Source organism: Moschus berezovskii, chromosome 14, assembly GCF_049115385.1.
Source record: "Moschus berezovskii isolate FMDL1 chromosome 14, NW_MosBer_1.0, whole genome shotgun sequence".
Lineage (NCBI taxonomy): Eukaryota > Metazoa > Chordata > Mammalia > Artiodactyla > Moschidae > Moschus > Moschus berezovskii.
Window position 1 is genome coordinate 28,923,082 of NC_142473.1, and position 20,396 is coordinate 28,943,477.

A 20,396-nucleotide genomic window follows, 5' to 3' on the forward strand; every position below is an offset into this window, starting at 1 on the left:
CTGCTTTATCAAATAAGTTTATAGAATATTTTACATCCTTTGTTGTCATTTTAACAATCTTCACATTATCTTCACCCGTGGTAGATTTCATCTCAAGAGCCACTTTCTTTGCTTATCCCTAAGAAGCAACTCCTCATCTGTGAAAGTTTTATTATGAGATCACAGCAACTTAATCACATCTTCAGGTTCCACTTCTATTTCTAGGTCTCTTGCTGTTTCTACCACATGTGCAGTTACTTCCTCCACTGAAGTTTTGAACCCCTCATTCATTTGAGTTGAAATAAACTTTTTCCAAACTCCTGTTAATGTTGATATTTTGACCTCTTCCTCTGAATCATGAATGTTCTTAATGGATCTAGAAAGGTGAAGCTTTTCTAAGTTTTCAGTTTACTTTGCCCAGACCCATCAGAGGAGTCACGGTATCTACGATTGCTGTAACCTTATGAAATGTATTTTATTTGTTTTTGTCTGTGCTGGGTCTTCATTGCTGTGTGGGCTTTTTCTCTAAGTTGAGAGAGGGCTACTCTTTAGCTGCAGTGCACATGCTTCTCATTGTGGCGGCTTCTCCTGTTGCAGGGCACAGGCTTCAGGTGTGCAGGCTTCAGCAGTTGTGGCTCCTGGGCTCCAGAGCATCATGGGGTCCTTGGTTGTGGTGCACAGGCGTAGTTGCTCTGTGGCATGTGGGATCTTTCCAGACCAGGGATCAAACTCTGTCTCCTGCATTGGCAGGTGACTCTTTACCACTAAGTCACCAGGGAAGCCCCTGAAATGTATTTTTTAAATAATAAGACTTGAAAGTTGAAATTACTTCTTGATCCATGAGTTGCAGAATGGATGTTGTGTTAGCAGGCATGAAAACATTAATCTTGTCTCTCCATCAGAGCTCTTGGGTGACCAGTTGTGTTGTCAAGGAGCTGTAACATTTTGAAAGAAATCTTTTTTTACCTGAACAATGGGTAGCAGCAGGCTTAAACTATTTAGTAAGCCATGTTATAAATAGGTGAGCCATTGTCCAGGCCTTGTTGTCCCACTTATAGAGCATAGACAGAGTAGATTCAGAATAATTAATTTTTCAGACCCTTAGGATTTCCACAACGGTAGATAAGCATTGGCTTCAATTTCAGGTCACCAACTGCGTTATCCCCGAACAAGAGAGTCAGCCTGTGTTTTGAAGTTTCAAAGCCAGACACTGACTTCTCTCTAGTTATGAGAGTCCTGAATGGCATCTTCTTCCAATATAAGGCCGTTTCGTCTACAATGAAAATCTGTTGTTTCACATAGACACTTTCATTAATTAACCTAGATAGATCCTCTGGATATCTTGCTGTAGCTTCCATATTAACACTTGTTGCTTCACCTTGTAGTTTTGTGTTATGGAGACAGTTTCTTTCTTTAAGCCTCAGAAAGCAACCTCTACTGACTTCATACTTTCCCTCTGTAGACTCCTCACCTCTCTTAGCCTGACAGAATTGAAGACAGTTAGGGCCTTGTCTTTTGTCCCAAAGGAATGTTGTAGTTGATTTGATCTGTCCAGACTTTTGTAAACTAAAGTTTTATCGTGAAACTTTCTCCATATCAGCAATAAGCCTGTTTCACTTTCTTATCATTCATGTTTTCACTGGAGGAGCACTTTTAATATCCTTCAAGAACTTTTCCTTTGTATTTATAGCTTGTTTAACTGTTTGGTGCAAGAAGCCTTACTTTCAGCCTGTGTCAGCCCTAGACATTCCTTCCTCACTATACTTAATCATTTCTAGCTTTTGATTTAAAATGAGAGATGTTTGATGCTTCTTTCTCTTGTACACTTAGGGGTCATTGTAGAATTATTAATTGGCCTAATTTAAATATTACTATGTCTTGGGAATAAGGAGGCATGAGGAGGGAAAAGGGTCTGGGGATTGGCAGGTAAGTGGAGCATTTGGAGCACATACACTTCTATATGGGTACAATTTGTGGCACCCCAAACAATTACAATACTAGCATTCAGTTCAGTTGAGTTCAGTTCAGTCGCTCAGTCGTGGCCGACTCTCCGCGACCCCATGAATTACAGCACGCCAGGCCTCCCTGTCCATCACCAACTCCCGGAGTACACTCAAACTCATGTCCACAGAGTCGGTGATGCCATCCAGCCATCTCATTCTCCGTCGTCCCCTTCTCCTCCCGCCCCCAACCTTTCCCAGCATCAGAGTCTTTTCCAGTGAGTCAACTCGTCGCATGAGGTGGCCAAAGTATTGCAGTTTCAGCTTTAGCATCAGTCCCTCCAATGAACATCCAGGATTGATCTCCGATCACTAATTAGAGAGCACCACAACAAATATAATAACAACTTAAAAGTTTGAAATATTGTAAGAATTACCAAAATTTGACACAGAGACATGAAGTGAGCAACTGTTGGAAAAATGGTACCAGTAGACTTGATTGATACAGGGTTGCCAAAAGCCTTCTGTTTGTAAAAAAGTAAACTGCAGTATCTGTGAAGGGCAATAAAGTGAAGTGCAATAAAATGAAGCATTCTTCTATTTTTAAAATATTCTCTTGCATTTTTCCTATAAAAATTTTGCTGTCATATATGTATCATTTTTCTCTAGCTGATTTTGAGCCATTTTATTATAATGTGCTGTAATGTAGTTTTTTCATGTTTGTTTTTCTGGGGTTCACTGAGCTGCATGAATCTGTGGGTTTATAGTTTTCAGTAAATTTGGAAAAATTTTGACCGTTATTAAAAAACAAAAAACTTTTGTCCCTGTTATTTTGGGAGCTGATTACACTTACATAAGGCTGTTTGATACAGTCCCTTAGCTCATTGATATGCTGTTTATTTTTAAAATTATTTTTTTTCTCTGTGTGTTTCATTTTGTATAGTTTCTATTGCTGTCTTCAAGAACATCATTTTTTTTTGCAGTGTCTAATTAACAATTCCAATATAATCTTCATCTTAGACACTGAAGTTTTTCTCTTTAGAAATTGATTTGGATTTTTTTTTCATTTTTATTTTTTCTTTTAGCTTTATTGAGGTACAAATGACAAAACTATAAGATATTTAAGGTGTACAACTTGATGATTATATCATACTACTAAGTCACCCCAGTCGTGTCCGATTCTGTGCAACCCCATAGACGGCAGTCCACCAGGCTCCCCTGTCCCTGGGATTCTCCAGGCAAGAACACTGGAGTGGGTTGCCATTTCCTTCTCCAATGCATGAAAGTGAAAGTGAAGTCGCTCAGTCTGTCTGACCCTCAGCGACCCCAAGGATTGCAACCTTCCAGGCTCCTCCATCCATGGGATTTTCCAGGCAAGAGTACTGGAGTGGGGTGCCATTGCCTTCTCTGGATTATATCATATATATACATAAAATATATATCATAGATATCCCATGTGTATGATCCCATGTTATCATGTATAATGGCAACCGTCTCCAATAGTCTTGCCTGGAAAATCCCATGGACGGAGTAGCCTGGTAGACTACAGTCCATGGGGTTGCAAAGAGTTGGACACAACTGAGTGACTTCACTTCATTATATCAGGTATACATACATATTGTGAAAGGATTCCACCCTCCCCACACAACAGCCCATGGAGTTAATTAACACATGATTTGGACCTTTTAAAGAATATATCTTTACTGTTTTTACTTAAAGTTTTCAGTATATGGAATAAAGTTATAGCAATTTTTTAATGTCCTTGTCTGCTAATTCTGATTTCTTCTGATTCATGCTCTCTTTATTGGATGTATTTTCCTGCTTCTTTGCTTGCCTTCTAATTTTGATAGAATGCTAGGCATTGTGAAGCTTACCATGTTGCTTGCTTGATATTTCATATTTCTGTAAATATTCTTGAGCTTTATTCTGTGACACAGTTGTTAACAATTGTTTCACTCTAGGTCTTGCTTTTAAGATTTGTTAGGCAGGATTTGAGAAATATTTAGTCTAGGGTTACTTCACCCCATTATGGTGGCAAGACACTTTTGAATACTACTTCATAAATTATGAAGCTTTTCCATCTGGTCAGAGATTCCAGATACTCTTCTTGGTTCTATGTGAATGTTGGGTAGTATTATTTCTAATTCTTTGGGATAGTGCTTTCCCCAGCCTTGGGTACTTTCATCAGTCCTGTATTGCTGATCAGTAGTCTGTGACTACTGGAGGAAAGTTTCTGCAGATATCTAGTTTTCCCTCAGTTCAGTTCAGTCGCTCAGTCGTGTCCGACACTTTGCGACCCCATGAATCACAGCACACCAGGCCTCCCTATCCATCACCAACACCCGGAGTTCACTCAAACTCATGTCCATCGAGTTGGTGATGCCATCCAGCCATCTCATTCTCTGTCCTCCCCTTCTCCTCCCGCCCCCAATCCTTCCCAGCATCAGAGTCTTTTCCACTGAGTCAACTTGTTGCATGAGGTGGCCAAAGTATTGGAGTTTCAGCTTCAGCATCAGTCCTTCCAATGAACACCCAGGGTTGATCTCCCTTAGAATGGACTGGTTGGATCTCCTTGCAGTCCAAGGGACTCTCAAGAGTCTTCTCCAGCACCACAGTTCAAAAGCATTAATTCTTTGGCGATCAGCTCAGTACAACTTAATTTTCTTCAGTACTGTGTAATGGACATTCTAGTGACCTTAGTTTCCCTGAACCTTCAGCTTTATCCACTCATCTCAGGGAACTGGCCCAATTCTGCCTGCCCCGTCACCCCCATCACCACACTGCAGCCTGGAAATCTCAAGGCAGCAAGCTGCAGACATCACAGAGCTTACCCGACTCGTTTCCTGTTTATCAGGGATTTCTGTCTTTTGTCCGCGAGAGACGCCGGCCCCCGCGGCGCAGACGCGAGAGACGCCGCCCCGGGCGCAATCGACCACGCAAAGAGGCGCAGCCATGAGGAGCTACCCCACGCCTGAGGCCAGGGCCGGCGGCCGAGAGGAGCTACCCCATGTTCAAGGTCAGGAGGGGCGGCCTTGAGGAGATACCCCTCATCCAAGGTAAGGTGCAGCGGCTGCGCCCTCTTGGAGCAGCTGTGAGGAGATATCCCACGCCCAAGGTAAGAAAAATAAGACGGTAGGTATTGCGACGGGGTATCAGAGGGCAGACACACTGAAATCATAATCACAGGAAACTAGTCGATCTGATCACATGGACCACAGCCGAATGTGGTCCACTGGAGAAGGGAATGGCAAACCACTTCAGTATACTTGCCTTGAGAACCCCATGAACAGTAACAAAAGGCAAAGTGATAGGATACTGAATGAGGAATTCCCCAGGTCGGTAGGTGCCCGGAATGCTACTGGAGATCAGTGGAGAAATAACTCCAGAAGGAATGAAGGGATGGAGCCGAAGCAAAACCAATACCCAGTTGTGGATGTGACCAGTGATAGAAGCAAGGTCCAGTGCTGTAAAGAGCAATATTGCATAGGAACCTGGAATGTTAGGTCCATGAATCAAGGCAAATTGGAAGTGGTCAAACAGGAGATGGTAAGAGTGAACATAGACATTCTAGGAATCAGTGAATTAAAATGCACTGGAATGGGTGAATTTAACTCAGGACTCATTGGAAAAGACTCTGATGCTGGGAAAGGTTGGGGGCGGGAGGAGAAGGGGACGACGGAGAATGAGATGGCTGGATGGCATCACCGACTCTGTGGACATGAGTTTGAGTGTACTCTGGGAGTTGGTGATGGACAGGGAGGCCTGGCGTGCTATGATTCATGGGGTCGCGGAGAGTCGGACACGACTGAGCGACTGAACTGAACTGAACTGACCATTAAATCTACTACTGTGGGCAGGAATCCCTTAGAAGAAATGGAGTAGCCATCACAGTCAACAAAAGAGTTCGAAATGCAGTACTTGGATGCAATCTTAAAAACAACAGAATGATCTGTTTGTTTCCAAGGCAAACCATTCAGTATTACAGTAATCCAGGCCTATGCCCCAACCAGTAACGCTGAAGAAGCCGAAGTTGAACAGTTCTATGAAGACCTACAAGACCTTTTAGAACTAACACCCAAAAAAGATGTCCTTTTCATTATAGGGGACTGGAATGCAAAAGTAGGAAGTCAAGAAACACCTGGCGTAGCAGGCAAATTTGGCCTTGGAGCATGGAATGAAGCAGGGCAAAGGCTAGTAGAGTTTTGTCAAGAGAACGCACTTGTCATAGCAAACACCCTCTTCCAACAACACAAGAGAAGACTCTACACATGGACATCACCAGATGGTCAACACAGAAATCAGATTGATTATATTCTTTGCAGCCAAAGATGGAGAAGCTGTATACAGTTAGCAAAAACAAGACCAGGAGCTGACTATGGCTCAGATCATGAACTCCTTATTGTCAAATTCAGACTGAAATTGAAGAAAGTAGGGAAAACCACTAGACCATTCAGATATGACCTCAATCAAATCCTTTATGATTATACAGTGGAAGTGAGAAATAGATTTAAGGGACTAGATCTGATAGATAGAGTGCCTGATGAACTCTGGACGGAGGTTCAAGACATTGTACAGGAGACAGGGACCAAGACCATCCCCATGGAAAAGAAACGCAAAAAAGCAAAATGGCTGTCTGAGGAGGCCTTGCACATAGCTGTGAAAAGAAGAGAAGCAAAAAGCAAAGGAGGAAAGGAAAGATGTAAGCATCTGAATGCAGAGTTCCAAAGAATAGCAAGGAGAGATAAGAAAGCCTTCCTCAGTGATCAATGCAAAGAAATAGAGGAAAACAACAGAATAGGAAAAACAAGAGATCTCTTCAAGAAAATTAGAGATTCCAAGGGAACATTTCATGCAAAGATGGGCTCGATAAAGGACAGAAATGGTAGGGACCTAACAGAAGCAGAAGATATTAAGAAGAGGTGGCAAGAATACACAGAAGAACTGTACAAAAAAGATCTTCATGACCAAGATAGTCACGATAACGTGATCACTGACCTAGAGCCAGACATCTTGGAATGTGAAGTCAAGTGGGCCTTAGAAAGCATCACTATGAACAAAGCTAGTGGAGGTGATGGAATTCCAGTTGAGCTATTTCAAATCTTGAAAGATGATGCTGTGAAAGTGGTGCACTCAATATGTCAGCAAATATGGAAAACTCATCAGTGGCCACAGGACTGGAAAAGGTCAGTCTTCATTCCAATCCCAAAGAAAGGCAATGCCAAAGAATGCTCAAACTGCCACACAATTGCACTCATCTCACACGCTAGTAAAGTCATGCTCAAAATTCTCCAAGCCAGGCTTCAGCAATATGTGAACCGTGAACTCCCAGATGTTCAAGCAGGTTTTAGAAAAGGCAGAGGAACCAGAGATCAAATTGCCAACATCCGCTGGATCTTGGAGAAAGCAAGAGAGTTCCAGAAAAACATCTATTTCTGCTTCATTGACTATGCCAAAGCCTTTGACTGTGTGGATCACAATAAACTGTGGAAAAGTCTGAAAGAGATGGGAATCCCAGACCACCTGACCTGCCTCTTGAGAAACCTGTATGCAGGTCAGGAAGCAACAGTTAGAACTGGACATGGGACAACAGACTGGTTCCAAATAGGAAAAGGAGTACGTCAAGGCTGTATATTGTCACCTTGCTTATTTAACTTATATGCAGAGTACATCATGAGGAACGCTGGGCTGGAAGAAGCACAAGCTGGAATCAAGATTGCTGGGAGAAATATCAATAACCTCAGATATGCAGATGACACCACCCTTATGGCAGAAAGTGAAGAGGAACTAAAAATTTAGCCTCTTGATGAAAGTGAAAGAGGAGAGTGAAAAGGTTGGCTTGAAGCTCAACATTCAGAAAACAAAGATCATGGTTCTGGTCCCATCACTTCATGGGAAATAGATGGAAAAACAGTGGAAACAGTGTCAGACTTTATTTTTGGGGGCTCCAAAATCACTGCAGATGCTGATTGCAGCCATGAAATTAAAAGATGCTTACTCCTTGGAAGGAAAGTTATGATCAACCTAGATAGTATATTAAAAAGCAGAGACATTACTTTGCCAACAAAGGTCTGTCTAGTCAAGGTTATGGTTTTTCCCGTGGTCATGTATGGATGTGAGAGTTGGACTGTGAAGAAAGCTGATCGCCGAAGAATTGATGCTTTTGAACTGTGGTGCTGGAGAAGACTCTTGAGAGTCCCTTGGACTGCAAGGAGATCCAACCAGTCCATTCTAGAGGAGATCAATCCTGGGTGTTCATTGGAAGGACTTATGCTAAAGCTGAAACTGCAATACTTTGGCCACCTCATGCGACGAGTTGACTCACTGGAAAAGACTCTGATGCTGGGAAGGGTTGGGGGAGGGAGGAGAAGTGGACGACCGAGAATGAGATGGCTGGATGGCATCACCGATTCTGTGGACATGAGTTTGAGTGAACTCCGGGAGTTGGTGATGGACAGGGAGGCCTGGCGTGCTGTGATTCATGGGGTCGCAGAGAGTCGGACATGACTGAGCAACTGAACTGAACTGAACTGATCCATCTTCTTGTTTTGTATTTCATTTGTGCACTGATTGTTTCAGGCAAAAAGGTAAATCTAATTCTTGTTGGTCCCTCTTGACTAGAAGTGTAAATTAATCCATGGGATTTGATATGTAGTGCACTAAACATTCTTCATCTTAAATGGTCTGCATTTTTAGGTTTGATTAAAGTTATGTCTCTGCTTTTTAATATGCTGTCTCAGCTGATCATAGCTTTTCTTCCAAGGAGCAAGCATCTTTTGATTTCATGGCTGCAGTCACCATCTGCAGTGATTTTGGATGCCCCCCAAAATAGTCTCTCACTGTTTCCATTGTTTCCTCACTAAATTGCCATGAAGTGATAGGACCGGATGCCATGATCTTAGTTTTCTGAATGTTGTGTTTTAAGCCAACTTTTTCACTCTCCTTTTTCACTTTCATCAGGAGGTTCTTTAGTTCTTCTTCACTTTCTGCCATAAGGGTGGAGTCATCTGCATATCTCAGGTTATTGATATTTCTCCTGGCAATTTTGATTCCAGCTTGTGCTTCTTCCAGCCCAGCATTTCTCATGATGTACTCTGCATATAAGTTAAATACAGCCTTGACATGCTCCTTTTCCTATTTGGAACCAGTCTGTTGTTCCATGTCCAGTTCTAACTGACAAGCAGTTCTAACTGCCTCCTGACCTGCATATAGGTTTCTCAAGAGGCAGGTCAGGTGGTCTGGTATTCCCATCTCTTTCAGAATATTCCACGGTTTATTGTGATCCACAGAGTCAAAGGCTTTGGCATAGTCAATGAAGCAGAAATAGATGATTTTCTGGAACTCTCTTGCTTTCTCCATGATCCAGCGGATGTTGGCAATTTGTTTTCTGGTTCCTCTGCCTTTTCTAAAACCTGCTTGAACATCTGGAAGTTCACAGTTCACATATTGTTAAAGCCTGGCTTGGAGAATTTTGAGCATGACTTTACTAGTGTGTGAAGAAGGCTGATCGCCGAAGAATCGATGCTTTTGAACTGTGGTGTTGGAGAAGACTCTTGAGAGTCCCTTATACTGCAAGGAGATCCAACCAGTCCATTCTAAAGGAGATCAATCCTGGATGTTCATTGGAGGGACTGATGCTAAAGCTGAAACTGCAATACTTTGGCCACCTCATGCGACGAGTTGACTCACTGGAAAAGACTCTGATGCTGGGAAAGGTTGGGGGCGGGAGGAGAAGGGGACAACGGAGAATGAGATGGCTGGATGGCATCACCGACTCTGTGGACATGAGTTTGAGTGTACTCCGGGAGTTGGTGATGGACAGGGAGGCCTGGCGTGCTGTGATTCATGGGGTCGCGGAGAGTCAGACATGACTGAGCGACTGAACTGAACTGAGATGAGTGCAATTGTGCAGTAGTTTGAACATTCTTTGGCATTGCATTTCTTTGGGATTGGAATGAAGACTGATCTTTTCCAGTCGTGTGGCCACTGCTGAGTTTTCCAAATTTGCTGGCATATTGAGTGCAGCACTTTCACAGCATCATCTTTGAGGATTTGAAATAGCTCAACTGGAATTCTATCACCTCTACTAGCTTTGTTCGTAGTGATGCTTCCTAAAGCCCACTTGACTTCGCATTCCAGGATATCTGGCTCTAGGTTGGTGATCATACCATCGTGGTTATCTGGGTCATGAAGATCTTTTCTGTATAGCTCTTGTGTATTTTTGCCACTTCTTCTTAATATTTTCTGCTTCTGTTAGGTCCATGCCATTTCTATTCTTTATTGTGCCCATCTTTGAATGAAATGTTCCCTTGGTGTATCTAATTTTCTTGAAGAGATCTCTAGGTTTTCCCATTCTATTGCTTTCCTTGATTTCTTTGCATTGATCACTGAGGAAGGCTTTCTTATCTCTCCTTGCTATTCTTTGGAACTCTGCATTCAAATGGGTGTATCTTTCCTTTTATCCTTTGCCTTTAAGGCCTCCTCAGACAACCATTTTGCCTTTTTGCATTTCTTTTTCTTGGGGATGGTCTTGATCACTGCCTCCTGTACAATGTCAGGAATCTTTGTCCATAGTTCTTCAGGCACTCTATCTATCAGATCTAATCCCTTGAATCTATTGGTCAGGTCTACTGTATACTTTTAAGAGATTTGATTTAGGTCATAACTGAATGGTCTAGTGGTTTTCCCTGCTGCTGCTGCTAAGTCACTTCAGTCGTGTCCGACTCTGTGCAACCCCATAGACGGCAGCCCACCAGACTCCCCCGTCCCTGGGATTCTCCAGGCAAGAACACTGGAGTGGGGTGCCATTGCCTTCTCCAAGTCGTTTCCTACTTTCTTCAATGTAAGTCTGAATTTAGACTTAAAACTACAAGATGTCGGAGTAGAAGGACATGCACTTGTCTTCTCCTGTGAGAACTCCAAAATTACAACTTGCTGCTGACCAACAATTGACAGGAGAATGTTGGATCCCACCAAAAAAGGATAACCCATGTCCAATTGAGCTATTTCAAATCCTGAAAGATGATGCTGTGAAAGTGCTGCACTCAATATGCCAGCAAATTTGGAAAACTCAGCAATGGCCACAGGACTGGAAAAGATCAGTCTTCATTCCAATCCCAAAGAAAGGCAATGCCAAAGAATGCTCAAACTACCGCACAATTGCACTCATCTCACACGCTAGTAAAGTCACGCTCAAAATTCTCCAAGCTAGTCTTCAGCAATATGTGAATCATGAACTTCCAGATGTTCAAGCAGGTTTTAGAAAAGGCAGAGGCACCAGAGATCAAATTGCCAACATCCGCTGGATTATGGAGAAAGCAAGAGAGTTCCAGAAAAACATTTATTTCTGCTTCATTGACTATGCCAAGGCCTTTGACTATGTGGATCACAATAAACTGTGGAAAAGTCTGAAAGAGATGGGAATCCCAGACCACCTGACCTGCCTCTTGAGAAACCTGTATGCAGGTCAGGAAACAACAGTTAGAACTGGACATGGAACAACAGAATGGTTCCAAATAGGAAAAGGAGTACGTCAAGGTTGTATATTGTCACCCTGTTTATTTAACTTATGTGCAGAGTACATCATGAGGAACGCTGGGCTGGAAGAAGCACAAGCTGGAATCAAGATTGCTGGGAGAAATATCAATAACCTCAGATATGCAGATGATACCACCCTTATGGCAGAAAGTGAAGAGGAACTCAAAGGCCTATTGATGAAAGTGAAAGAGGAGAGTGAAAAGGTTGGCTTGAAGCTTAACATTCAGAAAACGAAGATCATGGCATCTGGTCCCATCACTTCTTGGGAAATAGATGGGGAAACAGTTGAAACAGTGTCAGACTTTATTTTTTGGGACTCCAAAATCACTGCGGATGCTGATTGCAGCCATGAAATTAAAAGACGCTTACTCCTTGGAAGGAAAGTTATGACCAACCTAGATAGCATATTAAAAAGCAGAGACATTACTTTGCCAACCAAGGTCCGTCTAGTCAAGGCTATGGTTTTTCCTGTGGTCATGTATGGATGTGAGAGTTGGACTGTGAAGAAAGCTGATCGCCGAAGAATTGATGCTTTTGAACTGTGGTGCTGGAGAAGACTCTTGAGAGTCCCTTGGACTGCAAGGAGATCCAACCAGTCCATTCTAGAGGAGATCAATCCTGGGTGTTCATTGGAAGGACTTATGCTAAAGCTGAAACTCCAATACTTTGGCCACCTCATGCGACGAGTTGACTCACTGGAAAAGACTGATGCTAGGAGCGATTGGGGGTAGGAGGAGAAGTGGACGACAGAGAATGAGATGGCTGGATGGCATCACCGACTTGATGGACATGAGTTTAAGTGAACTCCGGGAGTTGATGATGGACAGGGAGGCCTGGCGTGCTGTGGTTCATGGGGTCGCTAAGAGTCGGACACGACTGAGCGACTGAACTGAACTGAACTGATGTCCAAGGGCAAAGGAGAAGCCCCAGCAAGATGGTCAGTGGGGCGAAATTGCATTTAGAATTAAACCCCATACTTGCCAGAGACACTCGGAGGACTCAAAGAAAACTTTGTGCTCACCAGGAAACCCCACAGAAACTGAATCAGACCTGCTTTTGAGTATCTGAGTGTCTCCTGTGGAGGTATGGATGGGTAGTGGCCTGCAGCAGGCGCAGGGACTCTGGGTGCAGCAGACCTGGGAGTGGCATAAGCCCTCTTGGAGCAGGTAACCATTAACCCCATCACAGAACTGCCAGAGCTTACATAGGACTGGAGAAACAGACTCTTGGAGGGCACAATAAAAGCCTTATATGCACCAGGACCCAGGAGGAAGAAGCAGTGACCCCATAAGAGACTGGCCCAGACCTGCCTGTGAGTGTCCAGGAGTCTCCAGCAGAGGCATGAGCCGGTGGTGGCCTGCTGCAGGGTCGAGGGCACTGAGTATGGCAGTGCATGGTGGGACCTTTTGCAGGAGGTCGCCATTACCTTCATTACCTCCACCATAGCTTGGTCTCAGGTCAAACAACAGGGAGGGAACACAGCTCTGCCCATCAACAGAAAATTGGATTAAAGAGTTACTGAGGATGGCCCCTATGAACAAGACCCAGTTCCACCCACAGTCAGTCTCTCCCAACAGAAAGCTTCCATAAGCCTCTTATCCTTATCTGTCAGAGGGCATATAGAATGACAACCACAATCACAGGAAACTAATCAAACTGATCACATGTACCACAGCCTTGTCTAACTCATGCCTTGTAGGGCTACCCAGGATAGACGGGTCATGGTGGAGAGTTCTGACAAAAATGTGGCGCACTGGAAAAGGGAATGGCAAACCACTTCAGTCTTTTTGCCTTGAGAACCCCATGAACAGTATGAAAAGATTCTACTTAGTTACTTCTCAATGACTTTCCCACTCCGTACTTCTATTGTGACTTCTGATTTTATAGCCATGTGAACAGGAAATGTGATAAAAACGTATAGAGAGACAAACCAGTTCACAAACTGAATGATCACAGGCTCTTTCTAGGTTGCCTGCCTGAGCTAGTAGGGCTGAACCCACAGCTCTAGTACAGCCCTCCAGAGGCTGCTGAGAGAAACTGAAACCGCATGCATCATTCTTAGCTGAACCTCCTGCCTGTGAGTTTCATCCTGCAGGGTGTGATGCCCACTTGGTGTTTCTTTTCCCAACTTTCATAACCACTCCACAGACATTTGAAAAACACTTGTGAAGTATCCAGATTTTCTAGGATTCACATCCTTTCTTTTTTTTTTTTATGTACAAGTGGACTAGTGGCTCAGACAGTAGAGACTCTGCTGCAATGCAGGAGACCCGGGTTCAATCCCTGGGTTGGGAATATTCCTTGGAGAAGGGACTGACAACTCTCTCCAGTATTCTTGCTTAGAAAATTCCATGGACAGAGGAGCCTGGTGGGCTATGGTTCATAGGGTCACTAAGAGTTGGACACAACTGAGTGACTAACACCAACACTGTACACTTACTTTCGAAGATTATGTGTTAGTCACTCAGTCATGTCTGACTCTTTGCGACCCCATGGGCTGTAGCCCGCCAATCTTCTCTGTCCATGGAATTCTCTGGGCAAGAATACTGGAGTGGGTAGCCATTCCCTTCTCCAGGAGATCTCCCCAACCCAGGGATTGAACCCGGGTCTCCTGCACTGCAGGCAGATTCTTTACCATCTGAGCCACACTTAAACTGACAGCAAACTTTTGTAATGATTTATCATTTCTGGATCTTTACAAAGTACTCAATTAGTTTACTGGAAACTATCATAATTTTCACATTCATATTTTATTGGGTTAAATTAAGAATGGAGTTAAACATGCTTCTAGTATGATAAGTAAGTCCTGTTAATTATGTTTTTTTAACCTTGTACTTTTTCTTCTTCTTGATCTTTTCATTCTAAAAGAGGTGACTTTATTTTGTTGTTTTCTCTGAGTATATCTCCCAGTTTTTGTGGGATATTTCTTCACGTGTACTCTAACATTTATCAATGTAAATTTTCTTGATCCATTTTCATACTATTAACTATGAATTGTATTTTTATGTGACTGTTTCATGTCTTTAGTTTTACTAATATTTGCTTGCTATGTCTATTAGTTAAGTTTCAAAACTTCTTGATTTTAGAAGTGACTGGTATTAAGATATGTTTTGTTATACTTGTGTGTATATAAGATTGATTAATTTTTGTTCTTTTTCTTCCTTCTAGTGCAGCATTTCATAAACTGGATGCATTCTAGGATCACCCAGGAACCTTTCACAGAACAAGTCAACGTCTAAGCTCTACTGTAGAATCTCAGGGAGAAGCCTGGTATCAGATTTTTTTTAAAGATTCTAGCATGAAGTTGGGATTGACAGCCCTAGTGTTTCTATTCATGTAGTGCTTCTTCTTAAGTTCTGAACAATTACTTTTAAATTTGTAATTTTCTATCAGTGGATAGACTGAACCAGTTGTGGCAGTCAAAAAATCAGAGAGGCATAAGTAGAAGTATCAGTGAAAAAGGAACTTATTATAGGGATTCAACTTGATGCAGTTGCTGGTGAAAGAATTTGTTACACGCATCTGATGTTGGCCTGAAATTATCATAAGCTAGCTACACCAGCAATTGGGAAGGAAAGCTGAATAAGAACAGGAGCAAGGACAAGCTGGAAATTGCTGGGGGGAGAAAATTGGAGACTGCATCTGTCTCCCATTCTTTACCTTAGGTGACTCGTATGACCTGAAGCCTGCAGGCTGGGTGCTGCCCCACGCCAACAAGGTGAGCCAGTAGATCAGCAGCAATGTGTTTAAGGGACCACAGTGCCTGGCAGCCTCTACTAGGCTTCCACAGTGTAGAAAGTATGCCTGCTGCTTCCCTTCTGGATCTCAAGCAAATTTCTCTTGGACACTAACTACTTGGGGTCAGGCTGAACTTCACAGGTTCAGGGCTTAGTCCTCTGTGTCCTCCCTTCAGATACCAGCTGCAGCTCCTGGATTGCCAGACTGCCTGCACTTCTGAACAACTGGCTCCACATTTGGGGGTTCCCACAACCCCCTCAGGTTTGATAATTCACTAGAATGACTCACAGAACTCAAGAAAGAGCTACACTTATGGTCACAGTTTTATTGTAGCAAAAGGATACAAATCAAAACAGGTTGAAAGAGGAGAGGCGCATAAGATGGGGTTCGGGAGAGTCTCAAATGGGAAGCTTCTGTATCCTCTCCCCGTGGAGTCAGGCAGCATCACGCTCCTGGCATGTTCATGTGTGTTACCAACCAGGAGGCTTATCCAAGCTTTGCATTCAGAGTTTCTTTGGGTTTCTGATTGTTTGAATTCTTGGCCATGTGATTGAATTCAATCTCTACTACCCCAATTTCCACCCCTCCACCTTCACCCCCTGCTCCCAACCCCGAGGAGGTTGCATTGATATCACTTGGCTCAAATCCCAACCCTCTAACCACATGGTTGATCTTTCCAGTATGGCCAGGCCCATCTGGGAAACCAATTAGGGGCTCACCAGCCATAAATAACGAGGACACTACTATCACATGGGAAATTCCAAGAATTTAGATTTCCTCCCAGGAACCAGGAACCAAGGCCAGTCAGATTCTTGACTATACAACACAAAGGCAAATGGGAACTAGATATGGAAGGGAATTCTGAGGACCAGAGTTCCAGCTTAGATGTGCGCATGCTAAGTCACTTTAGTTGTGTCCGACTCTTTGTGACCCTGTGGACTCTAGCCCACCAAACTCCTCTGTCCATGGGGATACTGGAAATGGGTTGCAAGAATACTGGAGTGGGTTGCCTTTTCCTACTCCAGGGGATCTTCCCAACCCAGGGATAGAACTTGAGTCTCTAACGTCTCATGTATTGGCAGGCGGGTTCTTTACTGCCAGCTTAGATGATACAGTACAAAGCCACCCCAACAGTATTATCTCTGACTCCCATGCACCCCACCAAGAAAACACCTTTAATGCATTGTCACTTTCTTTTGTGTTTCTCTCTCACTACTAGAGAGAGAAAAATATTTTTCGTTTTACACTTCTAAGGAGAAAGCAAGATTGAGAAATTTAAAATGAATATATATCATATTTGGTTTGGGCTTTGTTATATTAAGATGGAGATGGGAATAACTTTTTTTCATTTATTGAGGATTTACTGTGTCTAAGGATTGTGCTGAACTTCCCAGATGGCTCAGTGGTAAAGAGATCATTTGCCAGTGCAGGAGACACAGGTTTGATCCCTTGGTCAGGAAGATCCCCTGGAGAAGAAAATGGCAACCCTCTCCAGTATTCTTGCCTGGGAAATCCCATGGACAGAGGAGCCTGGCAGGCTACAGTTCATGGGGTCAAGAAAGAGTTGGATGTGACCGAGTGACTGAACAGCACTGTTACCTGGAGATATTGATTTGTGATTATTTGAATACCATATTTATGTGTCTGGTAAAGAATATCATCCTTCAGCAAATTTTCAGAATTATCACTTTTATGTGACTTATTTCCTTGCTTTATTTCAATAGCAGTCTATTTTATAATTTCTTTGTTGAAACAATTAATAGTAAGTGTAATGTTCCTCAGATGCGCTGACATTTCTTTGCTAAGAAATAGGAGTTCCTGTTGGTGAAGGTAAAAATGAATGTACCATTTTGTTCCAATTATCTATTGTTATTTAGCAGACCAACTCAAAATTCAATGGCTAAAAAAGTCAATTATTTGCCTAAGACTCAACAGAGATGGCTATTCTCTGTTTCATTTAGTTTCATGTGAAGTGACTCACACTAGAGCTGGAAGATCCACTTTGAAGATGGCTTTCTCATATAGCTGTCTAGTGAGTGCTGGTTCTTGGCTGGAAACTCAGCCAGGGTTGTGAGCTGGGTACTTTGGTTTCTTTGCATGTGGGCCTGCTTGGGCTTCCTTTCAGCATGGTGGCTGGGTTCCAAGAGTTAGCATCCCAAAACAGCAAAGTGAAAGTACATGGTGTTATATGATCTTGCTTTAGAAATCACATTTGTTGTCAAAGCAGTCACAATGGTCTACCCACATTCTAAGGAGAGGGGCACAGAGTTCACTGATCAATGAGAGGGTGATTATTCTAAGAGAAGGGTTATATTATAGAAAAATGTAGGACAAAAGGTGTTGTGACCATCTTTTAAAAAATTCATCCTGTCACATCATTCTTCCAGGACCTGAATTCTGCAAACAATACCACTAAACACGACCACTAGCAATTTTATTTTTAATTTTTCCCATTTAAATGTTGAGTTCATTTACATTTTATTTTGGTATAAATTGAAAGTCAAAAGCCAATTTAATTTTTCTTTTCAGATAGCTGCCCAGTTGCTAACAACATTATTAATCTGTCTTTTCCCCACTTTTATAAAAAAATTTTACCAAATTCTAAAATTTCCCCTGTTGTATTAAATCTATTTCTATAGTCTATAGTTAAATGTCTATTTATGTCCTAGAACCTAATTTTTGCAGGACTGGTTTCTTCCATACCCACCCCACTGTTCTTCTTTTTCAAGAATTTTGCTGGCTGATTCTTCTGTGTTTATTTTTCTATGTGAACACTATTATCAGCTTGTCCTGTTTTAAGCCAGTCTGTTAGTATTTCTTTCAAAATGGTAATTATTGATGTTTAAGTTAATTTTATTATTAAGAAGATTGGGTGTTTTTGCTTCTTTGTATCAACCAATTATATTTCTTCATATTTCTGTTCAGATCCTTTGTACCTTTTCCTATTAGAGTTTTGATTCCTCTTATCTGTGAAAGCTCTTTGTTTTGAATACTAGAGCTTTGTTGAAATGCTTTTTGTAAATGTTTTCCCCAGTTAGCCAATTATGCTTCTGATGTTTTTTTGAAGTCTTGGAATAAAGAGTAGATGTGTGTGTGTGTGTGTCTCTTTGTGTGTTTGTGTGTGTCCATGCATGCATGTATGTGGATTGGGGGAGTAAAAGCTAACCATCTTTTGTATGACTTCTTCTGTTACTTTGAAAGCCATACAGTCTTTCCCAAACCAAAATAAATGAAGCAGTCATATTGCTTCCAGGAATTTTTAATTACTGTTTTTATGTTCAACTGTTTAATCCATTTAAAAGTTTAGTATATTGTATGTATGAAGTACTGATTCAACTTTGTTTTTCCTAGACAGTTTTACCAGCAGTGTTACAAATGCCTTTACTTAAATATTTTTTCAGAATTAAAAATATGATCAAGAAAACCTTGTTTTTCAGGTTTGAAGAAAAATTCAAGTGTGGTTTGAGTGATTGTGTGAAGCCTGTAAATTAGTATAGGAAGAACTTGCCTCACGTTGCCTGAATGTAAAATAATTTGTTCCTAGAGTAAAAACACATCAAGTCTCAGATTTAAGGTCCTCTTAGACTTAGCAGCAGCAGCAGCAGTATATATTTTAAGAAGGTGAGTGGGCCTTCCCCCAGATTTGATGATCTGCTGATTTGAAATTAAAATTTGTAGTTCCTATTCATAAGGAAAAATTCCATTGAATTTTTATTGTGGTAAAATATATTTAACATAAAATTTGGCATTTTATATGCAGTTCAGTAGTGTTTAGTACATTCATAGTGTTGTACAACCAGTCACCCTATGCATTTCCAAAACTTTCTCATCACTCAAAATAAACTCTACCCAATAAGCAATAATAACATCTCATTTTGCTCCTCTCTCCCCCTCCACCCCTGGTAACTTCTAATCTACCCTCTGTCTCTGTGTATTTGCCTGTTCTAGATGTTTCATATGGGCTTCCCAGGTGGCGCTAGTGGTAAAGAGCTGCTAGTGGTAAAGACTCCTGCCATTGCAGGAGACAAGTTTGATCCCTGGATCAGGGAAGAGACCCTGGAGGAGGGTATGCCAACTCCAGTGTTCTTGCCTGGAGACTCCTATGGCCGGAGGAGCCTGGCAAGCTACAGTCCATAGGGTCACAAAGAGTAGGGCACAACTGAAGTGACTTAGCACAGGTATTTCATATAAGTGAAATCGTGCAGTATTCATCCTTTTATGTTTGGTTTATTTCACTTAGCATAATATTTTCAAGGGTCATTCATATCACAATATATATCAGAGATTTGTTACATTTTTGGCTGAATAATAGAACCTCGTGTGTGTGTGTGTGTGTGTGTGTGTACAAAACCACATTTTATTTATCCATCCATCTTATTTATGGACACTTAGTTTCCATTGCTATTTGCATAGAGATAATTCTATTTTAATCATATTTCATCTGTTGGTCTACATATATGTACATTTAGTCTATATTTAATCTATTTGTCCCCAAAGCTCCCACTTTTTTTTTTTTTCTAAAGGAAGAAATAGGTGATTAGTTTTTGAGCAGCTCTTAAAACCAAGTAACCTGAAAAACAGAGTCAACTTAAACAGGTTAATGAAAGAAGCCCAGGGCCAAGAAGACGTCCCTTGAATAATGTATAGATCTGTTTCTGGTCTCACTGAACTGAGACTTTTCTGGAAACCATACAAAAGTGAATGGGGAAGATGGTAGTTTTTGAATTGAAAGGAGTCCTGTGCTGTTTGCTATGCTCTTAGGGAATCTTTAGAAAAGTCTAAGAAGAAGGAAAAAAGTTTCTATTAAGCAAAAATTCTCAAATATCTGCCAAAATATCTTTTCTTAGGTTAAAGAAAATATTAACAAATATTTATAATTAATATCATAGTTCATTTCAGTTCAGTCGCTCAGTCGTGTCCGACTCTCCGCAACCCCATGAATCACAGCACGCCAGGCCTCCCTGTCCATCACCAACTCCCAGAGTACACTCAAACTCATGTCCACAGAGTCGGTGATGCCGTCCAGCCATCTCATTCTCCGTCGTCCCCTTCTCCTCCCGCCCCCAACCTTTCCCAGCATCAGAGTCTTTTCCAGTGAGTCAACTCGTCGCATGAGGTGGCCAAAGTATTGCAGTTTCAGCTTTAGCATCAGTCCCTCCAATGAACATCCAGGATTGATCTCCTTTAGAATGGACTGGTTGGATC